Source organism: Babylonia areolata, chromosome 25 (genome assembly GCF_041734735.1).
Source record: "Babylonia areolata isolate BAREFJ2019XMU chromosome 25, ASM4173473v1, whole genome shotgun sequence".
Classification (NCBI taxonomy): Eukaryota; Metazoa; Mollusca; class Gastropoda; order Neogastropoda; family Buccinidae; genus Babylonia; species Babylonia areolata.
In genome coordinates, this window is record NC_134900.1 from 7,150,819 (window position 1) to 7,172,518 (window position 21,700).

The 21,700-nt window shown below is 41.8% G+C and overlaps 1 protein-coding gene across 1 annotated transcript in view; it reads right to left on the reverse strand.

Annotated features, from left to right (window-relative positions):
• Positions 1-17,159, reverse strand: part of LOC143300049 (uncharacterized) — a 35,308-nt gene extending 18,149 nt beyond the window's left edge. The window contains exon 1 of the mRNA XM_076613603.1: positions 17,013-17,159. The gene's annotated coding sequence lies outside the window, so the exon portion shown is untranslated. The remainder of the gene's footprint in view (positions 1-17,012) is intronic.
• Between the last annotated feature and the right edge of the window lie 4,541 nt (positions 17,160-21,700).

Below are 21,700 nucleotides of genomic sequence, written 5' to 3' on the forward strand. Positions count from 1 at the left end.
GGGAGAATCAGTCAGCTCAGAATTCCTCCCTCCCCTGACTAGGTCTCCCAACAGATCGGGTTATGGCAGTTGCTATCGAGGATTGTCTCCGGGACGCACAAAAGCCCGAGAAACTCGCTCCAGCACACCCTCCCCAGTTTCCCAAAGACCTGTGGACAGAGGCCCGTGGGGCAGTCACGCAAGCACCAGAGACACCATCTCACCAAACCGTTTGCCGGATCAGATCAGCCTAACGACAAGACAGTCCCCTACATCATATGATACAGACATAACGTTTGACTCTGGGGGAGTTCAGGGAAGCATTTCATCGTATTCAAGAGTAACGGCACGTCAAGTGGGCCCACGATGGAAATATGAAAAGCAGGAAATTCACGTGAAAAATTGTCCAGTGATGGAAAGAGACAAGTCAGACAGCGACCAGAGTAATCAAGTGGTTGAAAGGAAAAATTACTGCCAAGAATATGAAGCAGATATTTTAATGACAGAAGCACGCCCAGTGCCAAATCCCAGACAGCAAAACGAGAGAAATGGATGGGGTCAAAGTGATGTTTCTCAGAAGAAAGCTTCACAATCACCTAACCAAAGCAACCTACGCAACCCTAGAAATTTGCAAGAAAATCGCATTTTTGCAACCGAGGGATCATGGGATGATTATACCCACACAGGCAAGAGACGGCCACCGCCATTAAGTCATGAAGAAATGAATGAAGGAAGATACCGATCACTCTTAAAGAACACAGACACAGCTCCTGCTGAATTTTCACCAGCTCCAGTTAGCCAAAAGAAGAAATCAAAGCAAGAAAGGCCTCCAATAAAGTATCCAAAAAAACAAGACAGCTACTGCACAAAAGACAGCCCTGCATTTCCTGGAAGACCTCTCCAAGCTAAAGATCTGCAACAAAGCACAGCATCTGAAAGCACAGTGCATTTTTCTAGGTGGGACTGTCCTCATTCCAAAAGAAGCTATCAGTATAAAAGTTACAAGAGACACTCAAGTGCATCCCCAAGAGATGTTGGGGAAAGAAGTTTGGGGTCTCACGAAAAGCGCAGATCCAAATCAACTTCATCAAAACGGGACAGGCAAAAAGGTGACGCCACAAAATATCAGATCTCGAGAAGTCAGCGCAGTTTGTCACTGACGCGGTCTTCAGGCCCTGCAACAGAAGATAGTTATTTTGCTGATGAGGACAGCTGGAGGGGATCTGAAGCACAGCTAACTGCGGTGTGCCAAACATCACAACCACGAAATAGCAAGGGTGAATACAGCTTACATCCCTTTGATCAAAGGGGTGAAGTCAGCCAGTACAAAGACAGGGATGCTGCATTTACATCAGCAGTGTATGAGCAAGAGACTCATTTCCTTGGAACCAGTAACCAGAAAGACCCTTTTACTCCACGGGATGACATACCGCGAAACGCTGATCACCAACTTGAGATCACAATAGGCTTCAAGGGACATAACGTTTTCCTGAGTGGATCACCATCCCTGGAGCCATCTTCCAAGTCTTCTCCAATGCCTGTCACTGCAGACAAAGATCCTCCATGTAGCTCCACTGTTGCAGTGAAGGTTGGCAGCAACTCTTTAAAAGAGCAAGGTTCTGGAAAAATACCAGACACTGAAACAACTTGTCGAGAGACAGCAAACAGTCCCGTTACTTTACAATGGTTCAGTCAAGAAAACTCCACCACTCAGTCACTGATGACTGAAAATATGGAGATGATGCAACAAAATATTCAGCACAAAATGCGTAATTCACAAATGCCGCAAGAAGAATACACTCAGTTCGAGGAACATCAAGAGGAGAACGTATTTATAGGAGTGATGATCAGACGAAATGATCCTGGTGCCAAAAGTCAATACTTACATCAGCAGGGAGATCGGTCAGACACATTGCAAGGTAAAGATTCAAAAGCTCGTGAACAAAACCATGGCAGACAAATTCCAGAATGTCAAGATAGAAATGTCAGACCACTTGAACAAAACCTGGAGAATATAATTACACAGAATATACATGCCGTGACAGGATCAAACCTTCCAATCACAGAGATAACCATTGATGGCGAAATTTTCGTAAGAGAAGAAATTCTGGAGCCTGCAGAAGAGACACAAAAACTAATAGAAACTGATTTTGGAATCGTGGCTTCAGAATGTGGTCGAAATAAAGATGAAACTGTTCAGACTATAACAACCGATGAACAGTTTGAGCCACCAACCAAAACTCGGAAGGAAAAACCTGTTCCTTTAAAGGAAGACAGAGGTATCCAGACAGTAAAACAAGCGCCGTTGGTAGTGTCAATGTCCTCATCCACTTTTCTGGATGAAGAAAATTTTAGTACTGCCTACAGTTTTGAAGTATCACAAGATGTGGATACCCACCAAGCGAAGGAAGCTGAATCAAAAGGGACAAACACGTGTGATCTGAAAGACAAGAACAGGAAACTCAGCAAAGTAAAAAAGAAAACAACATCAAAGCAAAATGTTTCCACATCTACCAGTGGCGCTGACTCCCTATCTCTTACATCGCAGGCAGACAAAATTAATGATTCTAAATTAAACATGACATCTTCCGAGGCAGTTGTAGTAACTCACATGTCTGTTGGTAGTCTAGAAGATGAAGGAAAGCACAAAAGGAATGCCTCGACACAGCTGTCCTCTCCATCAAATAAAAGAAAAGCAAAAACAACAACATTCGAGGGGGATGTAATAACTCATATTACTTCTGAGAGTAGTCTAGAAGATGAAGGAACACACACAAAGAACACATCTACACAGTTGTCCTCTCCATCAAATCCAAGGAAAGCAAAAACATCAACTAAGGCGGATGTAATAACTCGGATTACTTCTGAGAGTAGTCTTGAAGGAAAACACAAAAGGAACAACTCAACGCAAATGTTCTCTCCATCAAATCCACGCAAAGTAAAAACAACATCATTTCAGGCTGATGTAATAACCCACATTATTTCTGATACGAGTCTAGAAGATGAAGGAAAACACAGAAGGAACGCCTCCATACAGTTGTCCTCTCCATCAAATGAGTGGAAAGCAAAACGAACATCATATAAGGCAGACGTAATAACTCATATGTCTGATGGTAGTCTTGAAGATGAAAGCAAACACAGAAGGAATGCCTCAACTCAGTTGTCCTCTCCATCAGAACCACGCAAAGCAAAAACAACATCAACAAAGGCGGGTGTGATAACTCACATGATGTCTGATGGTAGTCTTGAAGATGAAAGCAAAAGCAAAAAGAATGCCTCGACACAGTTGTCCTTTCCATCAAATCCATGCAAAGAAAAAACAGCCTCAAATAAAGCATCTGTAATAACTAACATTACTTCTGAGAGTAGTCTAGAAGATGAAGGAAAACACGAAAGGAATACCTCTATGCAGTTGGCCTCTCCATCAAATCCACACAAATCAAAAACATCATTTCAGGCGAATGTAATAACTCGCATTATTCCTGAGAGTAGTCTAGAAGATGAAGAAAAACACAAAAGGAACAACTCAACGAAATTGTCCTCGAGCTCTCCAACATCAAATCCACGCAAATCAAAAGCAGCATCAACTAAGGCGGGTGTAATAACTCGCATATCTGATGGCAGTCTAGAAGATGAAGGAAAACACAAAAAGAATGCCTCGACACAGTTGTCCTTTCCATCAAGTCCATGCAAAGCAAAAACATCAAATAAAGCATCTGTAATAACTGGCTTTACTTCTGAGAGTAGCCTGGAAGACGAAGGAAAATACAGAAGGAACACCTCTACGCAGCTGTCCTCTCCGTCAAATCCACGCAAAAGGAAAACAACATTTGAGACGGATGTAATATTTCACAGTACTTCTGAGAGTAGTCTAGAAGATGAAGGAAAACACAAAAGGAACAACTCAACACAGTTGTCCTCTTCATCAAATTCATGCAAAGCAAAAACAATATCGTTTGATATGAATACCTCAACACATAAAAAGAAAAAAACATCAAAGCAAAACGCTTCCACATCTACCAGCGACGCTTATTTCCTACCTCATACATTGCATGCAGATAAAGTTAATGAATCGGGACATTTTAAAACAAACACAGCATATTTTGAGACAAATGTGGTAACTCACATTACTTCGGAGAGTAGTCTAGAAGAGGACGGAAAACACAAAAGGAACGTCTCTACACAGCTGTCCTTTCCATCAAACCCACACCAAGCAGAAACAACATTTGAGACGGATGTAATAACTCACATTACTTCTGAGAGTAGTGTAGAAGAGGACGGAAAACACAAAAGGAACGTCTCTACACAGTTGTCATCCCCATCAAACCCATGCAAAGAAAAATCATCTTTTGAGGCAGATGCAATAACTAAAAAAAAAAAAACTTCAAATCAAAACGTTTCCACATATACTTCTGGCAATGATTTCCAACCTCGAACATCGCATGCAGATAAAGTTGATGTTTCGAGATATTTTAAAGTAAACACAGCACGTTTTGGGACGGATGTAATAACTCACATTGTGTCTGCTAGTAGTTTGGAAAGTAGTGGCAAACACAATAGGCACCCAAAAAGAGAGACCCAAAAAGAAAGAGCATCGGACCTACTGCCTACTATGTCAGATTATAAAACACCACCACATTCACTATCTTATTCAAGTTCCCAGGAAGACAAACAGGAAAGAATACTCCGAGATCAACAGTCCACTTTATCAATCAATACAACAGTATCAACCCCAGTGCCCCACAGTTCATGTCCACTGCCTTCTGAGCTGAACAAACAAAACAATGGCCGAGGTGAGAGAACCCCAAGTCCTGTTTCCAATCTGTCAAGTGTACAAGGAAGGAACAGGAGAGCTACCCATCCACAAGTTTACACTTTATCTCCTCAAGAAAGAAAGGACGACTCAAAAACTACAAGATCAGAGGTCAGTTCCAGTAACTGTCCGAGTCTCGAACAAAAGAATGAGTTGTCTGTATCTCCACACATGCCAAAAGAAGAAAACTGCAAGAGAAGACATACCATTACAGTACTTCCATGTTGTAGTTCTAGTACAAAAGAGGAGGATGTACTGTCAGATGGTAGTTGCATTCAAAGCGTCCAATACTCCTTTCAGGAAACAAAACGTATAACGTCAAACTTTAAACAGGGGGAATTTTCAGAACAAGAGACGAATAGTCCTAATATCCCAAAAGGAAGGTATACCATAGATTGTCTGTCAAGTCCTAAGGACTTTAAAAGACAAGACGTTTGCTATTGGACAGAAAGAAGCCCAAGTTTTATAAATCCTAACAGAGAGTTGAATGATGCAGCATCAACAATGCGGGAGGAAACATTTGTTCCTTATGATGATTCAGTTTTCCAAGAGAAGGAACAGAAACACGAGAGAGCCAGCATATTTACCCCGTCACCAGATATACGGCCATACATCTCACCGCAGATAGTAGAAACTGAGGCAAGAGCAGGAACTAACACAAGCATTATGCCAATTCAGTTGAACGAAGGGCGTGCTATTCCATCTGCCCCACCAGCACCAGAAATTGTTGAGGTGTTCGAGGAAAGTCCACGAAGTGCGTCATATTCAACAACAGCAAGAACAGAAATGCAACAGCAGTACCCAGCAGAATGTTTGAAACAAACTGCAGTTCCAGCAGATACTCTGAGCCAACAAGACACTGGGAAAATGAAACAATTTGAAGTGTCTCCATCAGCAGCAACATCAACAAACAAAAGTGTTGAGAACTGTGCACCAGCAAAACCAAAGGCTAGCATGTCAGAAGCCATGAAGAACATAGTACATCACAGTCCTGTGACTAAACAGGTATTCTCTCCAACTACCACCCTTACTGTGGCCAATCACGTCTACCTCAGCCCTCAGCACACGGAGGGAGTGGTCAGTGACAGCTATGTGAAGAAAGGAAATGGGTCGGGCACGACCGGTGAGTTTATACTGCAAAATCAACCAGAAATTCATTGCTTACATAACAGGAAAAACAAATCACCGATTTCTCCAAAGCAAGTCCGTTATGGTGCAAAAAAAGGGAAGAGATCCTGTTCTGCAAACAGTGCAAAAGCAAGGTCGGGAATCAGTATCATTTCTTGCCTGGGTGATGAAAAGGCCCAGCTTGATCCTTCCCAGAGTTGTTCCTCAAACTTGGCACGTGGCCACACAGGTCGGCTTAGGCATAAGAGAGAAAAAATATGCATATGCAGAAAATGCAAATGCAAAAATAGAGACAAACACAAAAGGATAACTACATCAGTCAGACCAGATAACGTTTCATGCAACAACCAGCCAGCAGGACATGGATCAAATTACTCTTTTAACTTTGACAAATATATGGTAAGGGAGACAGAGTGCCCAAACTACCCACCTGTTGGACACATGCACAGCGACAGTCAGCCTTCAAGGCAGAGCACAGCACCGAATGGAGCAACACAATGGCAACCTATCCCTCTATACCATTCAGTAATGCGGCATTGTATGTATTCTTCACCGACTTCCTCAGCGGGGAAATACAGTCAGCATGTCTTTCACAAAGATCCAGGTAAGCGTCAAAGACAAGGCACGACCTCTTCTGAATCTGCCTCTACTTGTACATCTTTTACTCAAAGGGCTCACAGTGAACCGTTTTCGGTGGACGAAGGCTCGTTTACACGTTCGTATTCTGAGCAGAGTTGTCAGATGTCCACCCACAGGACCTGTCAACATGAGGACCATTGTCATTGCTCACACTCCCATCACTGCAGGAAGGCAGAAAGGCTGCGGAAGAAACTCAGAGAGATGAAGGTACATTTATGATTTCTCTTAATAGTAAACTATACTTATTCTTTTCCCTGTCCCTTTCTGTTTGTCCTCATTAGTCTCATTGGTGCTGTCATGTTTGTTTTGAATGTGGCTCCAACGAAACATTTTCTTTTTCATTGTTTCATTCCATGCTTTCTTGTCTACTTTTTCGACCCTTCCATGCACAGAAAGTTTATTCTATTTTCTGCGTTCTCTTGTCTTTATGCCTGCATTTTTTTCACATGCTTGTTTGCTAATCTCTCTCTCTCTCTCTCTCTCTCTCTCTCTCTCTCTCTCCGGTACACTTAAATCAATCTCTCTGTCAGGGAAATATGGTCAACAACCCAACTAAAACTAATAGACTCCAAAGATGTTTGGACGGCTACCCAAGTTGTCTTTCCACAGCCAGAGCAATCCTTGCAATGATCTCAGGTTTTTAGCCTTCATCCGATATGGTGGAGCCAAAGTACGTGAATGTCTTCACTGTTTCTAAACCTGTCCAGCTTGACTTTGGTTGCTGTTGATCAAGAGGTAATCCTTTTCGACGCTGATTTCCATTCCATTTGCAGAGTCTGCTTTGCCCGGATATCCCACCAGGCTGGCCAATTCATCTTCACTCCCTGCAAGACCAGCAATATCATCCGCAAAACTTAGATTAGTGATCATTCTTCCCCTAATTGAAACTGTGCCTTCATGACCTTCCAGTGCATCTTTCATAATCCTCTCCAGAAAGACACTGGAAAGGGTGGTGACAGTAAGCATCCCTGACACACTCCAACTGGAACAGGAAGTTCGGAACTAGTTTTCCTTGTTTTTCTTGTTACTATTCAGTTATGCAGTGCTTGTGACCTTGTACAATTGTTCGATCATTCGATCTCTACTTGAGGTTTCATACTGTTCAGAAAGATTTTCAGCATAACTTTGATTGTATTGCTAATCAAGCTGATGGTACGATGGTTCTGGTTTGCCTGAAGATTTCCTTTCTTAGGCGGGGTGATTGTTAGTGACTGCGACCAGGGAGCTGGCCATATTCCAATGTTGCAGATCTTATTGCAGATGGTAGTGAGATCAGTGATCATTGCCTCTCCTGCCTGAACCAATTCTGCAGGTATAGTGTCGATTCCTGCTGATTTCCCTTGTTTCATTGCCATGACTGCTGCTTCTGCTTCCTGACGTACAAAGGAATGTGAGTCGTCTTCTGGTTCTGGCTGTGGACAATTGGTACTGCTGGATCTCCATTGGGCTAGTGGTTATAATGCAATAAGCAGTATCATGTCCATCTGTCTAGCACTTTGTTTCGGTAAGGCACTGCCCTGCTTGCTTTGCATATCTGTAGGTCTCACTTGTTTCTCTGTAGTGAAATCTTTAACCACTTTGCTTGCTTTCTTAATTTTGGTGCTGTTTCTGTTTGGGCTTACTTCAGTTCCTGTACACTGGTGTTCAATCCAGGTTTCTTTTGCCTTCTTCATCTCTTTCCTGAGTTTGCTTATCTGTACTTCTAAGCTCCTTCTGAGTTACCTTTCCCATTCTTCTGTTCTAATCTCTCATTACACAGCTTCAAGATTTCTGCTGTGACCCATGGCTTCTTGGATCGCTGATGTTATCCCAAAATTACAGTGGCTGTTTCAAGTACTGCTGTGTTGACTCCAGGTCCATGTTGTTCTCCTCAAGAATTGCCAGAGGTGCAAACTTCCCTCCAACCATTGCTTGACATTCTTTATTTACTGCAAAGTCCTTTATCTCATCCAAGTTGATCCACAGTCTTGTTAACTTTAGCATGTTAGTCTTTTGGGCACATTCTGTATGTCATCATCACCAGATCACGGTCACTTCCAATATCTGTCCCTTGGAAAGTGCGGTGGATGTGGTGTTCACTCCTGATCCGAAGCGTTTGGGGACCAGGATGTAATCGATCTGGTTGAGGTGCTGGCCGTATGGGCTGTGCCATGTCCACCCTCTTGAAGTTTTGTGGACGCTAAGAGTGTTTTAGCTACGACCAGGTTTTTGGTGGCTGCAAAATCAAGAAACTGGAGTCCTCTTTCTTTTGTCATGGAATTGCAGGAAGGTCCGCAGGTGCCATGCCAGTGTGTTTGAGCGTCTTCTCCATTTTTCACACTTCAATCACCTTTCACCATTAAGACGTCTTTCTTGTGGGTTCCATCAATGACATCTTGAAGCTGGGTAGAAAAGTCTTCTTCATCGTCCTCGCTGTAGTTGGATGTGGTGGCGTAGACCTGGACAACTGTGATGTTGAAGGGTGCTGTCTTTAGACGCATGATGATCAGTTTGCTGGAAACTGGGCGGAATCCCTTGACTGTGTCAACGGTGTCTTTGTGGACAACAAAACCAGTGCCTACTTCATATTTGTTTTCCGCTGTGTTACACCTTGCGTCCTTCGTCTGTTGTTGTTTCGCATATTTTCTTCCTTCGCATTTCGCACAGGCCAGGATGGTTCCAACGGTATATGTTCATCTCGTTTTGTGCCAGTCACAGCGATAAATAGTTCATATAAACGGGAAGCATGGAGTACTTATGTGAAATCCTTGTGTCTGTATGATGACAGAGGCGGCAGCACCAACTGATCAACCAAGTGAAGATGGACTGCACAAGTCTGGTGGACAGTGAGGTGAAGGTCAAGGACGCCCAGCTGTTGGAGGAACGCATGTCAAAAGGCAAACTCAAGGACGCGGTACTTCACACTGTTTATTGTTGTTTGCTCACAGGGAACGAATGGGGGAGGGGCGTTCGTAAAAAATAAATCAAAGAAGCGAACAATAGTCAAGTTTGTTGCATGTATTTCGTCCAATATATACTTCACCATATTCGACATTATCGCCACCGACAAAGGTAAGTAACTAGAACCTCGGATAGCGTTGAGAGAAGACACGTCTGTCCTATGTATTTGTGAGAGTGGACATATCTGTCCGAACACTGACGGCATAAGAACCACAACACATTGAGGCGGGCAGCCAATTTTTATGTTGGACGTCAATGATTCGTATTGCCGGATGTTGACGTGCCAGCCCGGCGCTCGACCAACCGAGCAGGGGTGCCCACTGCAGTCACCAATATTATGTATGAATTGTAGTTATGATAATGAATATAATAATGAATATATACAACGTTTGTCTTCACTTTTTTGGAGAGTAGTGGTGATAAAAGACAGTGCATCTTATTATTTCAGACTGCTACTTTTGTTACTGCCAATCGTATGACGATGATGATGATGACGATGATGATTCTTCTTGTTATATAACTGTTATGGCAACATTATTTTAAAATTTATCATGTTTGTATTTATAGATTGTGACCCTGCAGAAGCAACTGACAGACCTAGAGAGAGAAGCATGGCAATCAGCACTGTCCAAGGAGGCTGCACAGCAGTCAGTAACCTTCTGTCTCTATATCCACTATCTTCTTTTTTGTATGTATATATGCTTACTTGCGCGTGCGCAGGCGCGCGTTTGCGTGTGTGTTTCTGTGTGTCTTGTGTATGTGTGTGTTTATTGTTTGCGTGTGTGTGGTGTGTGTGTGTGTGTGTGTGTTTGTCTCTGTGTATGTGTGTGTGTCGTGTGTGTATGCGCGCGAGCGTGTATGTGTGTGTGTCATGTGTGTGTGGGTGTGGATATGTTTGAAAGGGTGATTGTTTGCATGAGACAGAGAAAAAGGCTCACCTAGATCTAGCAATACGGTCAGGCGAAGATCCCTAAACACAATGTTGACTGTGGGCAGATCCACAGCACTGGACAAAATGAAACTGGAGACTCAGCTGAGCTGTGTGCAACGAGAAGCCAGCGATCTAAGGGATGAAAAAGAGGTTAGGACATCCATGGCTCAAAGGTTGATCACCTACCGAGTGTTTCACGTTGTTTGAAGCTATTCTTAATTTGTCGCAATATTTTTTTCAAATTTCTTCATCTTAAAAAAACAACTGTCTATTGCCATTTTTAAGGATGACTTTTTATACCATTACTAATTCATGGCAATAATTGCAACTGTCCCCATCCTTAAAGATAATTATATGATTTTATATCTCCTTTACAGGTGACTTTTTATTTGTGCTCTTCGACAGCTAGTGGTTCCAAATCATGATAATTCCACCATTTCCGTCTCTAAGGTTAATTAGCTGTATCCCCCAGGTCAGTTTCAATAATTTCTGTCTCTAATATAAAGGTTAAATAGCTATATCCCCAGGTCAGTTTCAATAATTTCTGTCTCTAATATAAAGGTTAAATAGCTATATCCCCAGGTCAGTTTCAATAATTTCCGTCTCTAAAATAAAGGTTAAATAGCAAGTCATTACGATGATTTCTAATGAGAGTAGCAACGGACCAACAACACTAATAGTGACAACGATGTTTTCGTTAACATAGCCTGCATTCTGCACAAGATGTGTATGTCTGTGCAGTGTTACCTTTGTTGTGCAGACACTGGCATGCAAGTTGGAAACAGTCGAGGGAATGAAGGCCGAACTGGAGCAACAGGTAATCACTGCTACACGACATGCAGAAGCCCTGACGCATTCCATGATGTATTAGACACAAAACAAAACTGTTTCACTTCTGAATCTGTACTTTCTGTTGAAGTTGCGATTGCCAGTGGTGACAGGAACATGTGTGTGTGTGTGTGTTTAAACCAACATGTGTGTTACCAGCTAACAGAGGCACGGCTGACCAGCCGAGAGATGGATCTGATCCGATCCCACCAGGCTGAGGAGCTCAGCAACTACAAGAACCTGGTGGACATCTGCCACGTGCAATACCAGGAGCAGCGGGTAGGTATACTTCGTTCATACACCTATCTACCCGACAACGCCTTTCTCCCCACTATTTTCTGTACATCTACCTGTGCTAATCAGACCGAATGATTGCTCGCTGCAGTTTTGCGTTCCAGCTCTGACAATATTCGATTCGGAAAGCGGAAAGTAAACATCTGAGTTTAGAGTTAATGGAATAAGAATACAGCTCAGATTCACTGCATTGCAGTTCAGCAGCAAGTGTGTAAACTGCGCACATCAACAACAAAACAAAACAAAAAAGTCTCTTTCTGAGATATGTTTGCAACTGACTCCATTTGGATAAAATACGGCAAAAACTACACGAAGGAAACTAGAACTATGAACAGACAAAAATAGCAGGTTACGGAGTATGATGCAAGTTTAGTGCGAAGTTAAATAAACAGACGATTTAAGTAATAAATTTGCACACACACACACACACACACACACACACACACACACACACACTCTAACACACACACACATGCACGCCCACCCGCACGCGCATAATCATACATGTTCAAGAATGGTAACTGTTCTTCAACCCGTCGCGTTGTTTTCAGGATACGGCCACCAACCTTCAACAGAAGCTCACAGAAGTCACTAAAAAGTCAGTATGGTTTTCCTTTTCTTCTTCTTCTTCAGAGACAGAGACAGAAAGAGAGAGAGTGTGTGTGTGTTTGTCTGTGTCACATGAAATTATGCAAGCGTACTGCAGCGATGTGTTACAACAGTATGTGCGTTCGTGCCTGCCTGTGAGAGTTTGTGTGTATATGTGCGTATGTATGTGTGTTTGTGTGTGTGTGCATATGTGTGTGTGTGTTTGTATGTGTGAATGACTGGTGCGAAAGCGCTTTGATTTATCTCTGCACAAGATTCAGCGCTATATAAATACCATTATTATTATTATTATTACGTGTGTGCGCACGTGCTCAATGTGGAGAGGATGGGATATACCTATGTACAAGTTACCCCGTTGACGTGGTGTGCTGTGCATCAGACTGGAAGAGAGGGACAAAGAATCGGAGACCCTGAAGCAGCAGCTGGAACGCGCCAAGAGCGTCCTGACCAAGCGGCACCGTCAGGTACAACGCCTCAAGATGATGCAGATACAGCTCAGGGTCCAGTGTCAGCAGGTCGGTCATTCCTCTCAACCCTGTGCGGGGCATGGGACGGGGGAGGGGTGGGGGAGGGAGGGGGGGAGGGATGGGGTGCGGGGATAGGTAGGTTGGTCGTGCAGTATGTGTTGGTGGGAATGGGTTGGTCGTGCAGTATGTGTTGGTGGGAATGGGTTGGTCGTGAAGTATGTGTTGGTGGGAATGGGCTGGTCGTGAAGTATGTGTTGGTGGGAATGGGTTGGTCGTGAAGTATGTGTTGGTGGGAATGGGTTGGTCATGCAGTATGTGTTGGTGGGAATGGGTTGGTCATGCATTATGTGTTGGTGGGAATTGGTTGATCGTGAAGTATGTGTTGGTGGGAATGGGCTGGTCGTGAAGTATGTGTTGGTGGGAATGGGTTGGTCATGCAGTATGTGTTGGTGGGAATGGGTTGATCGTGAAGTATGTGTTGGTGGGAATGGGTTGGTCGTGCAGTATGTGTTGGTGGGAATGGGTTGGTCGTGCAGTATGTGTTGGTGGGAATGGGTTGGTCGTGCAGTATGTGTTGGTGGGAATGGGTTGGTCGTGAAGTATGTGTTGGTGGGAATGGGTTGGTCGTGAAGTATGTGTTGGTGGGAATGGGTTGGTCGTGCAGTATGTGTTGGTGAGAATGGGTTGGTCGTGCAGTATGTGTTGGTGGGAATGGGTTGGTCGTGCAGTATGTGTTGGTGGGAATGGGTTGGTCGTGAAGTGTGTGTTGGTGGGAATGGGTTGGTCGTGAAGTATGTGTTGGTGGGAATGGGCTGGTCGTGAAGTATGTGTTGGTGGGAATGGGTTTTTCGTGAAGTGTGTGTTGGTGGGAATGGGTTGGTCGTGCAGTATGTGTTGGTGGGAATGGGTTGGTCGTGCAGTATGTGTTGGTGGGAATGGGTTGGTCGTGAAGTATGTGTTGGTGGGAATGGGTTGTCGTGAAACTCTCCTTTATCACCTGTTGATGCACGCATACGTGCATGAACGCGCGCGCGCGCGCGCGCACACACACACACACACACACACACACACATTTTATGGATCGACACCTATTTTTTTTCTGTGCATGTTTCTGTGTGCCTCTGTATGTGTGTGTGCGTGTGCATGTTGGGTGTGTATGTATTCATGCATGCATGTATGCAAATGTATATATTTATGTGTGAGAGAGAGAGAGAGAGAGAGAGAGTCTGTCTCTCTGCATGTGTATGTTTGTACAGCTTTGATACTGTATGCAACAGTTCCTCTGTTCCTCAGTTTAACGTATTTCCACTAAAAAGTGACAATAGATGGAGGTGTTTACATGCATGTATATATTAGCATACCCATGTGAACTTGTGTGTGTGTGTGTGTGTGTGTGTGTGTGTGTACGAACGATTTCAGTAATATTTGTGTGTGTATACGATACGTTTGTTTTCATTCCAAACTTTCGGTGTTCTGAATTCTTCGAGTAATGTTACCGTTTTCTTTCTTCTGCAAATATATCATTAAAGAAAGGTAATTAAGTTACAGAATAGATAAAATCCTCATCCAAAAAAATCTACGAAACACGCCTTTCACAGTGACCTCGACAGATCAGGTGTGAAGACAAACGTTCCCAAACAGTTAAAATTCTTTATATTAGTATACACTTTTCACATCACTGTACAGAGTTTGTGTCGTGCATTCAGTATAAAGCACACACGTTCACAGATTTTCTAAACAGGTTATAATCATACATTGTAAACAGGAGCAGTCTGTGTCGGCGGTGGCGATCAAAGAGAAGCAATCTGTGGAAGCTAAGCTACACACAGAAAACACCAGGTAAAAAAAAAATTTTTTTAAAGAAAGAAAAAAGAAGAAAAAAGGAGAAAAAATAGGTAATCTGTGATGTTTGTTTTATTTTATTTCTATTTCGCCGGTATATTGTTGGGAATCACGCACAGGAACTGGCGAATAAACTCACGGTCACTGTTCACGTTGCGTGCGTGCACGCGCGCGCGCGCGCGTGTGTGTATATATGTGTGTCTGTGTGTGTGTGTGTGTGCATCTAAGTGTTTTTATGTGTATTTAATCTATGTATGTAAACATACACGCGTATGCGTGTATACCTATAGCTAGGCAGGTTCCTGTTTGTTCTATGTATAAATGTATGTGTATGCAATTTATGTATGTACAAATACACATGCATGCGTATTCATATAGCTACGCAGTTCCCTGTTCCTGATGCATGCATATAAACACATTCACGGCATATACATGCAAAGAAAGAGTGTGTCACACAGAGTAAAAGAATAACACCGGTTAACTGATTCCATTTTCACTGCCCGTATAACTCACATGCGATTTGAAAATGAAGAGATAAAGAGATCCTCATACAAACACGGACAGGAAAGAGAAAAAAGAAAGAGGTGTAAATGTGTCAGTCTGTTTATCTGTTGAAGTCATGACCACCCTATAGAATGGACATACAACCACGCTGACATTCATCCCATTAACGTTTTTAACAGGTACAGTTCCTTACTGGCACAAGTAGACAAACAAAATGAACGTCTTATGAGTGTCCGGACAAAAATAGAGGTGAGCTTGTCAAGTTATGTGTCTGATACGAAGATATCAACCGACAGTTGTGTTTCACTGTTTTCTTGTTTGTCCGATTCTTTCCCCCAAATTGTCATCATGATTACGAATGTAATATGCTCATTAATTATTGGTAGAGGCATGCCAGGACTCTTTACATGTTTACAAACAGAATGCGTTTAAACGTGTCTGAATTCACCAGAAGGTTCGGTTTCAGTCTGATGTTAACGTTCACTGTTAGTGTTTAGCTCTAAGCCTGAAGAGATATTTGCTCAAAGATGTCAACTCTGTCACACATGGAACCATATTTTGAGTAACAAACTCGAATATTAATTTTCTTTGAAAAGAAAAAAACAAACTTAGGCCTGGAATGTTATAACAATGATATTAATGATTATGTACATTTATACATTTTCTCCCTAAGAGCTCAGGGCGCTTGATGTTGAAGAGAAGTTACAAATGACATGAATCAATCATGACAACTCATTCTCGAAACCCCTCTCCCCCACCTCCCTCTCATTGTCAAGCATACAAAGTGAGCTGACAGGCATGGGGTAGTGTTGGAGAAGAAAGATACCGAAAGTGCTTATAGACAGCTTTTAAAAAGATGAGTTTTTAGTGAAGAGTGAAAGGCAGAGACAGAATCAGATGCATGGATATGACGAAGAAGGCTGTTCCAGATATGAGGAGCAGCAAAGGGGAAAGAACGTTCACCATAGCTTCTTGTTTTGACATGTGGAAATTTCAGAAGGTAACAGTCACAGGAAGAGCGGAGAGTTCTTGAGGGAGCATAAGCATTGATAATATAGGTAGGTCCTGTGAAGTGGAAAGCAGAATAGCAGAGACACGCACTTTTGTATTTAATTCTCGCTTCAGTGGGGAGCCAGTCCAAAGTATGGAGGCGGGGAGAAATGTGATCAGTACACGGTACTCTGAGAGTCAGACGGGCAGCATTGTTTAGAAGATTTTGAATTTTGCTGAAGAAGATTATGTTGAGAACCTGTGAGAAGAGAATTACATTAGTCGATTTGTGACAGCACAAAGCAGAAACAAGAGTTTTTGTAGTTTCAACAGAAAGGTACTGGCGCATGTAAACATGCACATGTATGCATAAGAAGACAGCATCGCAATACAACAACGAATGCGGCTTTTACTTACTTGATTTGAATAAACATGTCACATTTTATCAAATTATTGTGACCCAACTGACGAGCGGGATGTGGAAAAGTTCATGGACCATGATGCTTAATTACTTTCTCCCCTTATCTTCGTTCCCATGGATCTTAGTTTCTATTTACATATGATCAAACTCTTAGTTGTGACGTTTATGTTCTCTCTCTCCCTCTATTTACATATGATCAAACTCTTAGTTGTGACGTTTATGTTCTCTCTCTCCCTCTATTTACATATGATCAAACTCTTAGTTGTGACGTTTATGTTCTCTCTCTCCCTCTGTCTATCTCCATTCAATTTTCATCAGGCATGTTTATGTATGTATCTATTATGCATACAGTAATGTGCGCACATATGCAAGTCTGTGAGTACGACTTTATCAATAATTTATTGTACATGACTCAGTATGAAAGACTGCATATGTATGTGAGTATACCCTGCCTCATTTTCTACTATCCGTTATTTTTATTATTACTTTATTTATTTGTTTTTTGCCTTGAGGGCTGGATGAGAAGAAGTATGCTTCTTCCACTTGAGGGAGCATAATTATAAGAAAACGAATTGGTGGTTATGCTCATCATTACTCATTCCAATGCAGTCCCTGGATCCTACTCACCTGAAGCAGCAGTATGAGGTTCGCTACCAAGGTCACCTAGATGCGGTGCTGCGACACATCAATGACGTTCTGGAGCAGCGAGCGGCGGTGGCAGCGGAAACGGAAATGCGACAACAGGAAATGATGTTCCGGGAGCGTGCGCATGAGGCCAACCTGCAAGTACGTCCCTTGTAAGGTCAGCATGTAGTGTGGGGGGTGGATATATGAGATGTCAGCAGAATGCTTTTTGGGGGATCATGTGTGTCAACATGGAGGTGAGTCTGTGTCTTAACCTTTTTTCGGTTAACTCTGTGTGTGTTTGTGTGTGTGTGTGTGTGTGTGTGTGTGTGTGATAATTTTGAATAATTTCATTTTCTCTGGAAATACTTTGTCTTTTGACTCCAAATATGGCTTGAAATAGAAAGAAAAAAAATGTGTCCTTTCAACATGTAACAAATACAGTGGCAGTGCATTTCCAGTAGGAAGGGTACCAAAATTGTGAAGAAGTAATAAACGCTTCCACATTCATTTTACTGTCACCTTTATGTTTATTTCTTTTTCCACTAGATTCTATTGCACTTATTTTTATACTGACACACTGATTGATTGATGACAGTCTTTTTTTTTATTGAAATTTTTAACTAAAACAGCAATATTATCTGCTGATCATAGAAGTTATATCATTGCATACAACTGCCATGTAACAAGACATTAGTTTGAATATAAATATATAATCTTTTTAAGCAGATCTCAACAAAACAGTATTACTCACACAAAATACCCAAGGCTTAATAAGGTTGTTGTGTTTAAAACTCATTATGAAGGCCTTAAAGAATTAACATTCGAAAAGATGTCGTTTAATCTGTAAAAATAATAGCGTTTATCTTAGTGGATATTTGTTTGCACATTCTTTTAATACATGTGGTATGTGATACTGAGGCTACACCCTTCCCAATTAAATTAATTCTATGACGATCCAACAGAAGACAGGTCCAGGTAATGTATTCATCGCCAATAACGAACAAACCAGATACAATAATATAAATATTTTGTACAATGGCAACAACCAGCCAGAGTCATTGATTTAAATTAACACTTGTGCGGCACACGTTTGCGATCTGTAGAACATTAGGGCGTGGATCTCGTCGATTGTACGCGAGAGCATGTTGAAAGCAGGCAAAGGAGACCGCAGACTTTTATTCGCAGAATGCTTTGTGCAAAGGTCTGTTCACTTTGTGCACAATCTTCACGAACGACCATCTAAATAAACAATTATATTTGCCTATCTGGCTGTGGTTTGTCACCATTGAACTTAACGCGCACTGCACATGTGCATTTGACATTGATTTCCGGACCTGTAACGTTTTTTGTTTTTGTTTTTTAAATCTTAACTGCAACTCTCTGTCAGCCATTTTGCCTACATATCGGTTTCTATGTGATGGACAAGAATTTCGAGTTCTTTCAGGAAATTTCCAAGCCAAAAAACATGACAATGTTCGGAAAAGGTTAAACATTTGATCAATTCAATCCAAACATGTGCCTACAAATTAAAAGAGTGGAATTCTGATCAGTGTTGACATACTGGAGGAAACGTTTACATCTCAGCACACGGCTTTCAGGTTGACAAAGACTCTTTCTGATGATGAATATACAGGTTCAAAATCGATATTTTAGAGAATATAGTTTTGACACTAGTTAACCTAAACTGTTGCAAAACAGTCGCAAGTTCTAATGCTCGAGCTGTCCATCAATCTGAACTGTGATCGAATTGCCAATTTCTTATGAGTCCAACTGTTTGATCTCGTTCTGAACTTAATGTTTATTTAGCTGCCGGTTGCAACCCATTACTCCTCGGTGTTTTAGGATGAGGGAAGGAATCTTTACTTGTGGGGTGGGGTGATCCTTTTTAAAAAAAAATTAGTAATCACACGTGAGTCATGAAGGTTTTGCCTCTCTTGTATGATGTCCATACTAGATTTGGATTATCCTGTGAACTAAAAAAATGGCTTTCTGCAACAAAACCCAATACACTTCTTGACTGCTAGAATATGATGTATATATGGCTGAACTTTCTATGTTTATGGCGAAACAAACTGACATCAAAATGTGTACAATATGTGTACCCTGACTTAATATCTTGGAACGCAAAGAAAATAGAGCAAGAGGGATAGAAGAATGAAAATGGACAGTCTATGCGTGATCACTAAAATACTTTGAAACAGTTTTAAAAACATTTACTTTGTCATCAACAATAACATACCTCACATCATCATGATGCCAATGAGAAGGCTTTGCGAAAAGCAAGATGATTATTTGATGAGATCACATGTACCAGACACTATTCTTTCATTGTTCAACCAGTTACGAAAGAACATGGTTTGACATACATGTTCATATGAAAGGTTACTTTGGAATTTCATTAATTTGTCACAGCAGAATAAGATATATAATGAGAAGACAGATGCACTAAGTTATTGTGACAACATTTCAAATGATCTGGGGCGAGTTGCACAAGTGATCTGAGCATGCACTAAGTTTGCTTAACGCTAAGAATTTTCTTAAATATACTCCAGTTCCATAAAACTGGGGGGAAACGGTATCGCTAGGCAAACTTAGCACATATCATGATCGCTTGTGTAACCCAGTCCTAGTTCAAATACACATTTGCGATTTTCAATTTTGTTTACCGGTAATTGGTAAGACTGTGTTAGAATCTCTCTTAGCCACTGCAAACATGCTCAATGGTTACATGCTGGATTGAGAGAAGAGACAGGATTTTATGGCTTGGCTGTTTGATACCACTGATGGATCACACAAACACAAATAACATTCTGAGTCAATAGAGGAAAGACTGAGTTCCTCCAGAATAGTTCACTCTGTTGTACAAAAAAAAATTGTGTGGGTTATTTTGTTGTGAAAAAAACTGAAGATGTAGCATGTGTATATATTTACAGTCTTCTTTACATCTATCTGCACCCACCCCTTTTTCCATTCCCACAGTTTCATTTCATTAAGCAGCTACGACAGTGACACAAATGTCTCATTTCCATCACTTGTCATTGGACAGGTCGAATAAAAAGTGAAGAATGTTAAGAAAATAAAGCCACCATATATCAGAATCTATTGAATATAATCAGGTGCATATAACTTATCAGTGATTGCACACAATTGTCCTTTGAAACATGACTTTCCCACTGAAAGCTGATGGAGAGGAAAGTGACATTGATTTGAAGATATATATAGGTAATTCTGGAAGAATGCATGTACACGTATTTCCAGTAAACGTGAATAATGACGTTTTAATGAATGTAAATTGCAGTTTGTTTCACAAAGATAGACAGACCCAGAAAATTCTAAATAAACTACCTAAATTCTATGTTTTTCACCAGAAATCGCTTAAATGCATTCCTGATAAACAAAATGAATGAAAGGGAACACAAACTGATGACAAGTTTATTGTTGTGATTTGTTTTGTTTTAGATTTTACAACAAAGAAATCAGCAATTGAAGATGATGAAAGACCTGTTCATAGAGACGAGTCCTCCCCAGAATGGTGGCAGGAAAGGAAGCCCCAAGCCCAAACCTCAGGACTCTTACATCAACAGTTCAGCTTGTGACCACAAAGAACCCAGCTGTTCCCCTGACAGTGAACACAGCCATCACGACACAAGCAGAAAATGCAGGCACATTAATGAGCACTGTCATTTCCTACCACATTCACCCCACAGGGCCAACATGGCCCAAAACAACACACAACCAGATCCAGAACCTGCCTCCAATGACGTCTTCAACGATAAGAGATTTTTGGATAATAGACTCAGAGCACTGAAAGCACAAGCAGGAAATTCATGTGGATTATACACGTCAAATCTATCTAAGAAGGGTGCCGCCCCTCACAGAAGAATCTCAGCTGTGAAGGCAGAATCCAGGTCGTATCTGGCATCCATTAAACTGCATCACCCTATATCTGGCTTTGACACAGACCCAGTGTCTTCAGCCTCTTCAGTGTCCAGCTTCTACTTCAGTCAGTCAGTGGATGTTGAAACATCGCCTCTGCCTTACACGGTGATGGTGGCCTCCTACAGCAGCATTCAGAGAGACAGCACAGAACAAAAAGAACACAGCCGTGCAGGAACAGATGGACTGTGTGGAGAAGCACAGTGCAACCACGGTACTTTGGAAAACAACATCTCTGTCTCATCTTCAGAAGAACGTGATTTCATTCACATTGATCCCAACCTTGCAGCACTGCCCACAAGAGAAAATGATGTGGAAACACAGACACCAGAAAACATAAATCACAAAACAGAGCATGATGAACACTTGCCTTTTCTGGCAACACAGAGAGCATGGGTACAGGACAATGAAACACTACAGTCTGAAAGACATGTTCATTATATTCCTACCACAAGTTTTCAAGATGTGCATAGGCAAACTAAATTTTCTGAAAATGCTGCTGTACAGACGAGACATGGTGAAGACATCCATAATCAGACAGAACCAATGTGGCGATGCCATCATGTAGCACACTCTGACAGGCTTCTGGTTTATGAACAGCCAACCATTTCGTTTCAGAGAGAAGGAAAGTTAAGAGAATCTGATAAAAAAACAGGAGAGCGAATAATCTATACAAAAGATCATGATGGAATCCTATCAGGTGTGAGGATAAGGCGCAATGCATTAGACTGTGGTTCATGTAAGCCTTCAAA